Here is a 14,509-nt window from a genome sequence, read left to right as displayed (position 1 = left end):
TTATTTAACAAAAATATAACACAAACAAACAAAAATTACCCCAATGGAGAAAAACAAACACAGTCGAGGGTGACAACACAATGATGGGCTGGGCTGGAACAGGGAACCAACAGAAATCTGACTGGACTGGAACACGACTGACAGGGACCTAACAGGGGAAATAAACACAGCAACATCCCACAACGAACTGGCACCAGACAGAGCACAAAGGGAGATAATAAAGGGAGAGAAATCAGGAGGGAAACGAGGAAGGCAGGTGAAATGAATAAACTAATAATCAAACAGGTAGACGAACGAGAGGGCGGGGTTATCACTGAAGACAAGTCAAACATGAATGCACAAGGAAATAAGAAGTGCATTCATATAACACAAGACAAAACACACGTGTCTGGACTCAGCCAGAGTAAATAAACCAAACCAACCGAAGTGGCTGAATCCAGACACAAGACATAAAACAGACATGGAACACATACATGTCAGGGCTCTGCCACAAAGGGGAAAAAACCCAAAACTAATGGCAGAATCCTGACAATTACTTTAAGAAGAAAGCACAAAATTCTACAAAGATTTTATATCATTTCATGTACTTAAATAGTAAATTATATGTTAGCAGTCTAATTGGTTAGCATGCTAACCAAGAACACAAAGAAAGAGAAATTTTTAATTTAACTTTAGTTATGTATTAAATAAAAGTAGTATGTGCATTTTCATTGTTAAGTAGCTATCTACTACATAGGTAAACATGCAATATTTTAGGATTTCTAGCAGTTAGATTTGCTAAATTAGCAGGCCTAGCAGGGTTTAGAAACTGAGGGGCATATAAACGATTACACTGAAAGGAAAAGTGATGTGTGTAGAGGAACAATCTGACACTTTAATTATGTGACCTGCAGTGAATTATCTCATCACAGTTGATGTAAATGTGTTAACAGGAAATGTGTGTTTCCTCTGTTCATACTGTTATAAAATGTCTTTGAGAGACAACATAATAAATGAGGACATTTCTACTGTAGTACACAATCACCATCTCTAGAAATGATTAGCTCGAGTTCGACATATTTACTCATGGGGTTGAAGAGCAAAGTGAAAGTGTGTCACCCTTAGCATTTGAAGCGACATTTCTGGTGAGTTTTTAAATGTCTCAGATAGAAGAGGAGAAATTATTGAAGTTTTATCAGGTTTTGGTTGATTTGAAATTGTGTTCATCCAGTTCATCTGTACTGCAGATCATTGACCATGGAGAGTCCACAAAAGACGATCATGAGGGTCTCACAGGATTTGAGATGCAGTCCCACATCACACAAGGTTGCAGAACATCTGGACCAATGTGATGATCTAAGACACCTGCAACAGGAGTTCATCATCCCAAAAATATCTGACCTACCTCCATGTGAGACAGTGTTTAATACATCTATAAAATATGAGTTTATGAGCAGATAGATCATCACTGTCACTGTAGCTGTTATTATATTACAGTTTATGGTCACATGACAGATTTTATCATGATGATATATCTTCAGATTTGTCCTGATTTCTCTGGTGTTTTTAGCAGATTTGTCTCTTGTGGATGGCTCTGAAGATTGTGTTTATTTCGTGGGGAATTTACTCAGTCTGCAACCGAAAAACGCTAAAAAATAAATCGATGAAGAGTTGGAGAAATGGCCCAAAACGTATGTGTTCTTTCATGATATTTAATCAGCTAATATAACCTGAATCAGCTGAATATTCTTATGCTAAAATTTTAACAGAAACCTTTATAAACAATTACCAGGTTATCCATAATTTCTCCATATATACCATAGTAGCATACGAATTATTGAACTGTTAAATTTACATAAAAAACTGGTTGCCAGAAACTACAGTGACAGTGTAACAAAAAAAATACAGTGACAGTGTTTCAGAAAATTTTTGAAGCTCTGTATTTTTCATATTTGTTAAATATCAAAGACTAATTTGTAGATTATTTTACCATTAAAATATATGTATTGTTTTGTTAAGTAAATATGCACTTACATTTTACAGTAAAATTATTATTATTTTTTAAAATATTTAAAAATAAAAAATTCACTTACAGGTAACTAAATAAAAGGTTTTTACTGAAGCATTTCAGATCTTCTCTCCTGTTTAAATTACTAACATTATTCAGTATACTATGGGTGTTGTTACTATAGTAAAACTTGGTTTTAGCCAACACTTCCAATGCAAATGAAAAAAACAAATGTTCCTTTTTTATTTTTACATTATTTTACCATTAAGTTTATTGTATATTTAATGTCTTGATTAACATTTTACAGTAAAATTACATGCATTTTTTTAAGTATCTTTTCTTGTTTTTTTTACTTACAGTTAAGAAAACTGAATTACTGAATTACTTAAAAATATTCCTGTTAAAATTACTAACATTTTTTACAGTATACTACGGGTATTGTTACTACAGTAAAACTTGGGTAGCTTGGTATTAGCCACCACTCTGATTGAAAAAAGAAATAAACAAAATGACAGAAAGATTCTCAAAGCCTAAAATTAAAATTAAATAAATTATATGCAGATATTTCTTTATTTTTCAATTAACATTTTTTATTGATTCATAGATATATAACAAAGAAAAACACAACATACACTACCGGTCAGAAGTTTTGAAACACGACTGAAATGTTTCTCATGATCTTAAAAATCTTTTGATCTGAAGGCATATGCTTAAATGTTTGAAATTAGTTTTGTAGTTGTGCCACCATATTAATTTATTTAATTAAACTATAATGTAATAAAACTTTGACTTGGACCAAATAATAAAGAAAAGCAGCCAATAAGTGCCCAACATAGATGGGAACTCCTTCAATACTGTTTAAAAAGCATCCCAGGGTGATACCTCAAGAAGTTGGTTGAGAAAATGTCAAGAGTACATGTCTGCAAATTCTAGACAAAGGGTGACTACTTTGAAGATGCTCAAATATAACACAGTTTTGATTTATTTTGGATTTTGTTTAGTCACAACATAATTCCCATAGTTCAGTTTATGTTATTCCATAGTTTTGATGACTTTACTATTATTCTAAAAATGTGAAAAATAATTATAATAAAGAAGTGTTTCAAAACTTTTGACCGGTAGTGTATATACATTAAATCAACATTTAACATTTAACCCCCGCTATTAACCCTCCCCCTCCCCAATCACCAACCCCACCCTGAACCCCAACGAACACCCCTGTGGTCACATGTGTAGACCACATAAGACATAGTACGTATAGAGGATAATCTACACTAATCATACACAATGACAACCACGCTTCAATCTCACCACAGTCGCCTCCACCGAGAATCCAACCACATTATAGCGACCACAAGGAGGTTACCCCATGTGACTATTACACAAATCCCTAGCAACCACAGCCTTCTACTTGGCTGCTTCATCGAGACCTGGCCGGAGTCACTCAGCCCACCTTGGCATTCGAACTAGCAAACTCCAGGGGTGGTAGCCAGCTGACTTCCATCCCTTTACCACTGACCTGCCTACCAATCATGACACTGGTCAGAACCCAATTTTTTATGTGTTTATCCTACTTACTGATGACCGCCCCATTGCCCAAAATACAGAGTCTGGGGCAAAATGAAATCTGAGTGCCCAATATGTCACATATAAAACACTGAACCTTCATCCAAAATTCTTGGATCTTGACACACCACCAAAAAACATGGGTTGTGTCTCCATCTTCTGATTGGCATCGCCAGCAGGTGGGTGTGTCTTTAAGACTGAGCCTATACAATCTAGAGGGGGTCCAATAGAATCTATGTAAAATCTTGAATTGCATAAGGTGCACCCAATTGCATCTCTAGATGCAGACTTCGATGTTCTGTAAGAATACTACTCCACAATCCCTCCTCCAACACAATAGTTGAGGTCTTTCTCCCATAAGCTCTTGATAGAACGTTACAGCTCCGTCCCCTAGACTCTGGATTACGAAGGAGTAATGCACTGATGCCTCATGACCTTTTCCAAAGCAGTAATCACCTCTCCCAGAGTATCTGCCGCTTTAGGGGCGTGTGCTACTCCCAGAAACAGTACAGAGCAGTATAAATACCTATCAGAACTGAGATCTAAGAATCCCAGAATGTTGAACCAGATTTTCAAAGGATCTTAAGCATTCCACTCTGGCATAGGTCACCGAGTGTAGTGACCCCATCACAATCGACTCTGACTCAGTCCGATAGGTGACTTATTAATACGTAATTTTAGGTACATGGCATATGCTCGTGGCAACATTTAAATAACTGTCTGAATTGGCCATTCTTAGTATACTATTCGTCCATACTGAGCGCAAATGTGAGATATCGGAGTGTAAATTTAACCTCTCCGGTTAGTTTGATAGAAAGGCTTTGCAATGGCAAAATAGGGGCAAGAATTGATCACATTTCTCTCTTGTTGAATTCTGCAAAGTCTGGGAACAAGAAAATGCTGTGGTTCTTCCAAGAAAGCCTTCCTTTACTCCTCGCCTCGCATAACACGAGATCTTTATCAGATGATCTCAGAAATTTGGCCAGAATTGATCGGGGTCTGTCTCCTTCAGCGGATTGCCGAGCCGGGACCATGTGAGGTCTCTCGATTTCCAGCTTATGGCCTGTTATGTCAAGCAGATTCGGAAAGAGCCCGTACAGGAATTCCACCATATTCTGACCTTCTGCTCCCTCAGGAATTTCAACAATTCGGACTTTATTCCACCGGTTACGATTCTCCAAATCCTCCAGCTTCTCCCAGACACGCTCCAAGTTTGCCTTGATCGCTAGCGGATTAGCAGCTAATTCCATCTCCGATGACTCCAGATAATCGATCCGTTTCTCGACATCCCCTACTCTTGTAACCATCTCAGTAAATTTCGACTCCATGGCTGTGATTGATCAACATATTGCAGCAAGATCCTCCAAGTCAGCAACGACCTTCATCAGCATTGCCGATACATTCAGCAATTCTCGCTGAATCTCTTTCACCTCTCCGGCCAAATTGAGTCCCTGGCTCGAGGCCTCCGGAGGGGTGTCAGCTTGAGCACATAAGTGTCTTTTAATGTCTTAAATGACAGAAAGATTCTCAAAGCTTCTAACACAGTTTGAAGGAGATTTATTAAAATTAAAATTAAATAAATTATATGCAGAGATTTAAGGAGATGATTTTTTTTTTTTTTAACCATTAAAGTTTATTTTATATTTATTTTCTTTTAAAATAAAACATGCATTTTCATCATAAATTAGGTAGTTCATACCTACTTCTACATACATAGCATATTTTACCATGTAATATTTTTTCAGCATTACATGTATTTTTTAACATACAATGAATACTTCCGATGTTACAGTGTGTAAGTATATAATACTACAGCAATCTTAACCCACATGCTATCTGTCATCTTGTTTCCAGTGGCACCCATGGTCGCATCTCATGATCCGGAGTCACGACCTTGGGCCTGGGTGGAAGAAAACCTGGAGGGTCTGATGGCAAAGGTCGTGGGTAATTAAGAGATTCTTAATGATGAGTTTGTAAGTCAGTTCAGTTTGATTGTTCATACACAGTCACGGTCACATCAGATATGAGAATACTGCTGGTAACTGGAGCTCATGGGGATATTTGCTCTGTATATCTGTTTCTGTGGGGTCTATAAAGCCAGAGAGATGCCAGTAACTTTAACCAGGGAGGGTTCTGTAAAGGTAAACAGGGGCGAAAGAGGACTTTATCCCCTCATATAATCACTCTACCCTCTGATTCAGTGTGAATGGTTTTATAGAGCTGTGAGTGGTCAGGATTTTCCTGACAGTACAATTATACACAGTCTTATACATTTGTTGTGTTTTTTCAAATGTGTGTGTGTGTGTGTGTGTGTGTGTGTGTGTATATATATATATATATATATATATGATTGTGCAAATGCTGTAGGAAACATAGAACTGCGACTTCATGACTGGAATGTGGATTTTGTGTGTTGGTGCTCTTATAAGGTAACACTTCTTGTTACCTTGTAAATATTTCTGTGTCTTTAGTATTTCAGCTTCTCCATTATTACAGTATGTTCATGAGTAAGAAATAGAAAGTACATTCTGTTGTATATGTAGGGAATTAATGTTGAGTCTATACTATATATATACATATACAGTATATACAGTGTATATATATATGCATGTGTGTTTAATATATGGTTTGTTCAGTATGTGAATTCAGGAGCAGGTGGTTTAGCAGGTGCATTTATACATGAAAAACATGCTAACACCATTAAACCAGAGTGAATATCATACAGACACTCTATAGTGTTTATTTGTGAAATAAACACACTCATGTAGTGTGTGTGTTTGTGTGTGTGGGTGGGTTTGGGTGGTTTATGAGGACATTTCTAGTGTTCCCATAATTCAAATCACTTAAAAAACATACTAAACGATGTTTTCTTGAAAATGTAAAAATGCAGAAAGTTTTTTGTGAGGGTTAGGTTTAGGGGTAGGGTTAGGGTTAGGGGATAGAATCTATAGTTCATACAGTATAAAAATCATTATGTCTATGGAGAGTCCTCATAATGATAGCTGCACCAACATGTGTGTGAGTGTGTGAGTGTGTGTGTGTGTGTGTCTGTGTGTGTGTGTGTGTGTGTGTGTGTGCATTTTTATATTACATTGTGGGTACCAAATGTCCCCACAAGGATAGTAAATCCTGAGATCACCTACATTGTGGGGACCAGCCAGCGGTCCCCATGAAGGAAATGGCTTATTAAACATACTAAACGATGTTTTTTTGTAAAAATGCAGAAAGGTTTCTGTAAGGGTTAGGTTTAGGGTTAGGGAATAGAAATTATCATTAGATCTGTATAAAATCCATAAAATGCATGGAAGTCTATGGAGAGTCCCCACAATGATATAAAAACATAGAATATGAGTGTGTGTGTGTGTGTGTGTGTGTGTGTGTGTGTGTGTGTGTGTGTGTGTGTGTCTGTGTCTGTGTGTGTGTGTGTGTGTGTGTGTGTCTGTGTCTGTGTCTGTGTCTGTGTGTGTGTGTGTGTGTGTGTGTGTGTGTGTGTGTGTGTGTATCAGGCTGTTGGGCTGGTGGGGTCACAACCTGAAAACCAGATTCCTCATGAACAACGGTATTTATCTTGTGCTCAACCTCAAATAATTCTGTCATTCATCACATACAGTTCAACAAACATTTCAGTGAATTATTTAAACACCAGTTAAAAAGAATTATATAATATACTGTCTTTTTGCAATAAAAATGAGCCAAATCAGTCACAGCATTCATTATCTGCAGTACATAGGTGACAGTTTTATGAAATGTTCATCTGATCCATGTAGAAATATCTGAAGTGTGTTGATGAAAAAGTTTAATTGTGCAGAACTGGAGCTTCAATCTGGTGTAAATGGATTCCGCCTGTCAAACCAGCCCATCTTACTGGTGTGCCCTCTACAGGCCAGTCTAGAGGTCAGACCACTGCAGACAGCACACAACATACACACCTATTATACAACTTTTGACAACCTTCATACAACATACTATTACCACTGCTTGACACTTTCCAAGAAGAGTTTGCCAGATTGGTCATTCTACAACTGTGGTGGCATTTTCATCTGAAAAATTTCCAAATAGTCAAAATCAAGCAAATAGTTTTCCTAAAAATGTATATCCTCATATGTCCACTAGGTTGTGACATTTTAAATAATACCAAGCTACAGAAATTCAGATTTTTTTCATCAAATTGTTTATTATGTTTCCAGGAGTGTTGATTATTCATGTTTTTGAGATGTTACAGACATTACATCAGAAATTAGCATAATTAATTCAGATTCAAAGTAATATCCAGCATCATCCAATCACTGTCAACCATGTTAAAATAAAATGATACATTATAAATTCTGAATCTATGTACTGATTATCATTGTCCCATGTCTGTCAAACATGTTGAGTGATCCAAACATCATCTGCAGCCTGAAACTGAACTTTTGATCAGATTTTAGGAGTGAATGCACTTAACTGCATAGAGAGCTATAGGATGCTCCCTTGCTCCCTATTTAGTGAATGACTTAACCTCCAGTGTGCTGTCTGTCTGCACTGGTCTCAGAACAGTTTGAAATGCACCTTATTTTCATCCTAACTCCATATAAAGCCTCTGAAAGACACATTTATCAGCTTTTAGATGAACATATTTATTCTCAATGTGATAATACACAGTAAATATAGGATATTTTAACTGAAATTGAGCATACAGCCCATGAATGTTGGCTGCAAAAGTTTGGAGTAATGTACAAATTTTGCTGTTTCGGATGGAAATTGGTACTTTAATTCACCAAAGTGGCATTCAACTGATCATAAAGTATAGTCAGGACATTACTGATGTAAAAAACAGCACCATCACTATTTGAAAAAAGTCATTTTTGATCAAATCTAGACAGCAGCCATCACTCCAACACCTTATCCTTGAGTAATCATGCTAAATTGATCATTTGATACTAGAAAATCGCTTGCTGTTATATCAAACACAGCTGAAAGACATTTGGTTCATTAAATGAAGCTGAAGATTGTCTTTGTGTTTGTTTTTGAGTTGCCAATTTTAGGTCAAAAAAGAAACAGCTTTCTCTGGAAACTCATCAGTCAATCATTGTTTTGAGGAATGAAGGCTATACAATGCTTGAAGATTTCAAAGGTGTACACTACAGTCTTCAAAGACAAAGGACAACTGGCTCTAACAAGGACAGAAAGAGATGTGGAAGACCAGATGTACAACTAAACAAGAGGATAAGTACATCAGAGTCTCTAGTTTGAGAAATAGACGCCTCACATGTCCTCAGCTGACAGCTTCATTGAATTCTACCCGCTCAACACCAGTTTCATGTACAACAGTAAAGAGAAGACTCAGGGGTGCAGGCCTTATGGGAAGAATTGCAAAGAAAAAGCCACTTTTGAAACAGAAAAACAAAAAGAAAAGGTTCGAGAGGGCAAAGAAACACAGACATTGGACAACAGATAATTGGAAAAGAGTGTTCTGGATCTTAACCCCATTGAGTTTTTGTGGGATCAGCTAGACTGTAAGGTGCGTGAGAAGTGCCCGACAAGACAGTCACATCTATGGCAAGTGCTACAGGAAGTGTGGGGTGAAATGTCATCTGAGTATCTGGACAAACTGACCGCTAGAATAACAAGCATCTGCAAAGCTGTCATTGCTGCACGTGGAGGATTTTTTGAAGTAGTTTAAGAAGTTCTGACATTTTTTTTTTTTCAAATTGTAATAGTAATTTTTCACATTATTAATGTCCTGACTATACATTGTGATCAGTTCAATGCCACTTTGGTGAATAAAAGTACCAATTTCTTTCCATAAGAGCAAAATCTGTTCATTATTCCAAACCGCCAGTGTATACACGTGGAAAATGTGGTTCTCGTCAGGATTTGGATGTACACTCAGTTAAATTATAGACAATGTGAGTATTATTAATCATTTTCATCTGCACTTCACTTTTACTGGTTGATTTTGATTTTGGAAAGATGTAATTAAATTATTGAAACACCAAAAATTTAACTAAAAATATTTCTTAATTGAAATTACACTCCAAACAAAAATGAAAATATAATAAAAATAATGAAGAGGTCAAAAAATTCATACTAAATCCAAACACACTATGACAACAGGTGGAAAAATAGCAATATAAATTAGATCATAAATACAATTGTAAATATAAACAATGATAATAATAATTGAAAAATAAACCATGACATTTTAGAAGGTTTTACACAAATCTCATAAATATTTGTTTCATAAAACAGCAACAGCTGTGCTCGTCATGGAAATAATTTAATGTTCCTCTATATTTTCAGAGTTTGGACATGAACTTTATTATCACCTCCAAACTGCAAATGCAGGAACTGAATTTGGACTTTGCACTGAAAACAGACATGGTTTTGAAAGGTCTTAGTGCAATGACTGATTTATCAGGAAAATAGCAAATTGCGTTTTGTGGCACTTCATTAACATACAGTACACCCACGCACACTTGTGCTTTGTGCTGGCATAATAACTGCACTTAGAATTAGTGTTCATATGAAAATTAGTTGAGACATTGCACACAGTTGTAGCGAGTAGCTCTTTGCACACTCACAAAAATAGAGCCCCTAAAGAAATAAAATTATAGTAAATATTAATTATAATATCAGATGCACTATTCCAATATGAAGTGTTTAAATATACCTCATTTTAACTGTTGACATTTCTGTGTTTATAAATATTGATTAATTTCAGTATAATTCATGCAGAAAAGTATTTTTGGTGCATGCACATTTCTGTCCAGATTTTTAACAAGACGAGCATGAAGTCCTTGAGGAGGAAGTCAGTGTTGTTGACAAGATATCTGGAGTATCTCATTAAACATCACTACAGTAAAGACGAGTCCTACCCTGACAAACCATCTGTTGACATCATCACGCCCTCTGACCCCGAGCAGAGGGGCTGTAAGCTCTCGCTCTCTTTCTCACTTACAATCAGAGCTGTGTTTAAAGAGCTCGAGAGGAGAGGAGTCCCTGTACGGATCACATCCATTTGTATTCTGACGATAAACAGGTGTAAAACATTATATTCTGGGAACGTTAGTTTATGGTTATAGAGTTGAGATGATGTGTTTGTGTGATGTTTCAGTGATATGAGAGATCCGAACATCCTGTGGATCGCTCCAGTGCCTCTCTACAACACATTCACTGTGCACCTCTTTATCACTGTACTGGGATCAGCTCTGAACACCACTGATTAACAACACTGCAGCTGATTCAGTGGAAGTGTTTTTATTGGCCGTTGTTGCTGCTCTGTAAAGCTGCTCATTAAGATCTCTGTAAGACAAGCGTGTCAATATGACTATTACAGATCATTAGAGGTCAAGTTTATATGCCGGTGTTTAAAAATGAACAATTAATATTTTCCTTTAGTTCAGCTTGTGTTTTGAGGGATTTCAAAGGAGAAATTAAGCGATTATTTGGTGCTAATAATCAGAATTTCACACACATTAATATTATATTGCAAAATTAGGCCTGAAACTCTTAGTGTAGTGATTATTAGGAAGTGCTTATCCTTCAGAAAATATTAATCCTCATCAACCTCAGGAGGTTTAAACTATGTAATATTTGAGCTGTTTTATTTGATTTATGTTTTGCAACTCTGTTACCATAATAATAATAATAAACAAAAAAATATGGAAAAACCTGATTTGTGTGATTTTGTTACTTTTTAGCTTTAAATTAACATAAAAATTAAGTAGAGAAAATGTATACAATAATAAAAAAATCAGATTCATTTCAAAATATGTATAATTTTATTGTTAGAATTAGTCCTCAGAACAGATTCTAATAAAAAAAAATAAAAAAAAAAAATAGCAACAGTGCAGTGCAATGTTCAGTGCCGTAAATTACAAAACTGTCTGAAAACTTCAGTGGAGACCAGATTGAATAGCTGATATTTGTCCTGCAGAGAGGATCATTTACCTGTTCTACTCAACTGAATATGCAAACATTTGCTAACCACATTTTATTGTCATGTAATTTTAATTATGTATTTTATTCATGTTTTATCTTCATCTCCCTGAGTATCTCCATGAACACTGGCATTTCAGCATAATCAGTGGATTTCAGCACAAGTGCTGCTCCGTTTCACTGTTTCAAATACGAAGTTGAAAATGTCAATGTTTTAAATTGAATGAAACAGCAGAGGAGGCTGACCGCGGGCTCTTCTCATTAGTAAACAGACCAATCAGAATTAATATTCAAATGACACAACATCATTTATTTTTGCATCTGCAATCTTTTCTTGGTTTGCTCAATATTGATTGACATACATTATCAGCCTCTCGGTCCTAAAGATCAGTGAGTGCAAACAGACACTAAGGAACCACCTAGAAATCAACTAGAAGACCCAAGCTACATCAAGACCACTCTAAGTTACTGTATACAGGTGCATAACAATGTCTCGTAACAGCTAAAACTGAATATTCTTTCACTGTTTATTGTATGAAGAGGTTTTGGGTGAAAATAAATAAATGAAGAGAAAGAAAGAATAAATATATAAATAAATGGACAGAATGCAAAATAAATAAACAAATAAATCAGAAAGAAAGAAAAAAGAATTAATTAATAAATGGAGAGAAAGCTAAATAAAAAAATTAAAAAATTATAAAGAAATAAAGAAAAATAATATAAATGGAGAGAGAAAGAAAAAATAAAAATAGATGGAGAGCAATAAATAAATAAATAAATAAGGAGAAAGAAAGAATAAATTAATTAATTGAAAGCAAAAAAAAGGAAAGAAAGCAAAAATAAATAAATAAATGGAGGAAGAAAGAAAGCTAAATAAATAATAAATAAATAAATGAGAAAGAAAGAAAAAATTAATAAATAGATGGATAAAAAGCAATAAATAAATAATAATAAATAAATGAGAAATAAAGAAATAAAGCAAAATAAATAAAGAAATAAACAAATAAGAAAGTATATATAAATAAATAAATAAATGGAGAGAAATAAATAACAAATAAATAAATGTAAAGCAAAAATAAAGAAATAAATAAACAAAGAAATGGAGAAATAAATAAAAAGAAATACATTAAATAGAAAGCACAATAAATAAATAAACAAAGGAAGAAATTAATAAATGGAGAGAAAGCAATAAATAAATAAATAAACAAAGAAATGGAGGAAGAAAGAAAGCTAAAGAAATAAAGAAACAATAAAGAAATAAACAGTAAATAAATAAATAAATGAATGGAGGAAGAAAGCTAAATAAATGAAGAAATAATAAAGAAAGAATAGAAAGAAAGAGAAAATAAATAAATGAATAAATGGAGAAAGAAAGAAAAAGAAAGAATGGAGAGAAAGCAAAATAAACAAATAAATGAATAAATGGAGAAAGATAAATCAATCAATAAATAAACAAATAAATGGAGAGATAAAGAAAGAACTTTGAGATAAAAGTACTTCATATATGAAAGATCTGTTTAATGTGTTTCACATCAGATCATTAAAGCTTTTTATTAAGTGAGCAGATTTCCATATTAACGACTCTTGTGAACCTTCAAAGAAATGAATAATTAAGAACAAATGAAATGTTTGGATTGAGTTGAACTAATTACACACACGACATGTTTGAGTGAAGAGTGTCTGGGGTCAGCCCAAACGTCCAGAGAAAGAGAGAGGGGTTTTAAGAGAGGACGAGTCATTAATGATGAAGACTGACTCGAGAGAGCCGTCACGTCCGGCCCGTCGGGGGTTTCACACAGATTATTGCTGTTGCTTATTCATTCGAATAGAATTACCTGGTCAGCATTACAGGAATATTTCACCCAAAAATTTACATTTCTGTCATCATTAACGCACTCTCATGTTGTTCCTAATCAGTATGATTTTCTTTCTTCTGTGGAACACAAAAGGAGATTCACTTTTGACCCTTCGCTAAACTCCACCCCCCTTGGTTACCGTTGCTAGCTCTGACAAACTTTACAGAATAGGAGATTTTCATAAACGACTCAGTTTTTGGCTAAATATTCTCATAATCCAAATGTGTGCAACGCTCCATCAGTCGAGCTGTCGAGCTAATCTAAGCTAGCTTGATCGCGAACAAGCTTATAAATGTAGTTGATTATGTAACGCAAACGTTAAAATGAGTCATGCGTGATAGTAATATGTCATATGATGTCATTGTGTGAGGAACAGGGCGAAAAGTAAGTGTTTATGAACTGATAATCTGCTGTTTTACTCGTGATTTGTGTAAAAGTGAATAAAAGTCATTGTTGTTATAGCGCCTCTAGTGTTCATCTCACCAGGAAACTGACGCATACGTACAACGACCCACGTAAAAAACATTTTTGTTTATAATGTGATTCTTTGAATTACTTCTTTTATGCTTTTTGTGCTTTTTTAGTGACATGAGGGGAGTCAGTTATGACAGTATTCCTTCATTTTTCCATTCTGGTGTTCTCTCTTTTAAAGTTCTTCATAACATAGTAAAGTCGCCCGTGGGCTGCGTGACGCTGCTGTGATGGTCATGTGATGTGATGGAGGTTGTAGTCAGGTGTCTGACAGACTGACAGATTGTTGACACACACACTGAAAGATCTCAAACTATTTTTATCTGCCCGTGTTTCGCTCGCAGCGACTTCAGAGTGACCGATCGCAAGAAACATCAGCCGCCGAGCAGAAGGTGTGTGTGTGTGTCACTGTGGGGTTCTTCTCTGTTTACTTCCTGCTACATGTGTCTGATGTGTTTGATCACAGGATTTAGTGTGTGTTTGTGTCCATCTGACATAAACGTGTGTGTGTGTGTGTGTGTGTGTGTGTGAGCTCAGGTCTGTCTTTCCTGAAGAGCTTGTCATGTGGATTTGATTTCCATAGTGCTGATGTGTGTGTTTGTGTGTGTTTTACCTTGTCATTGTGCGACACAGATCAAAACACAGACATGCTAGAAATAAAACCAGTCATGACCTTGAGCTTACTGACAGGACACACACACATCAAAGT

The 14,509-nt window shown here is 35.4% G+C and overlaps 1 pseudogene; it reads left to right on the top strand.

Moving 5' to 3' along the window:
• The first annotated feature begins 1,077 nt into the window (after positions 1-1,077).
• On the top strand, positions 1,078-11,159 carry LOC127445699 (kynureninase-like; annotated as a pseudogene).
• Positions 11,160-14,509: the final 3,350 nt, after the last annotated feature.

Source organism: Myxocyprinus asiaticus, chromosome 9 (genome assembly GCF_019703515.2).
Source record: "Myxocyprinus asiaticus isolate MX2 ecotype Aquarium Trade chromosome 9, UBuf_Myxa_2, whole genome shotgun sequence".
In the NCBI taxonomy this organism is placed as follows: domain Eukaryota; kingdom Metazoa; phylum Chordata; class Actinopteri; order Cypriniformes; family Catostomidae; genus Myxocyprinus; species Myxocyprinus asiaticus.
This window is presented reverse-complemented; position numbering and strand designations above follow the sequence as displayed.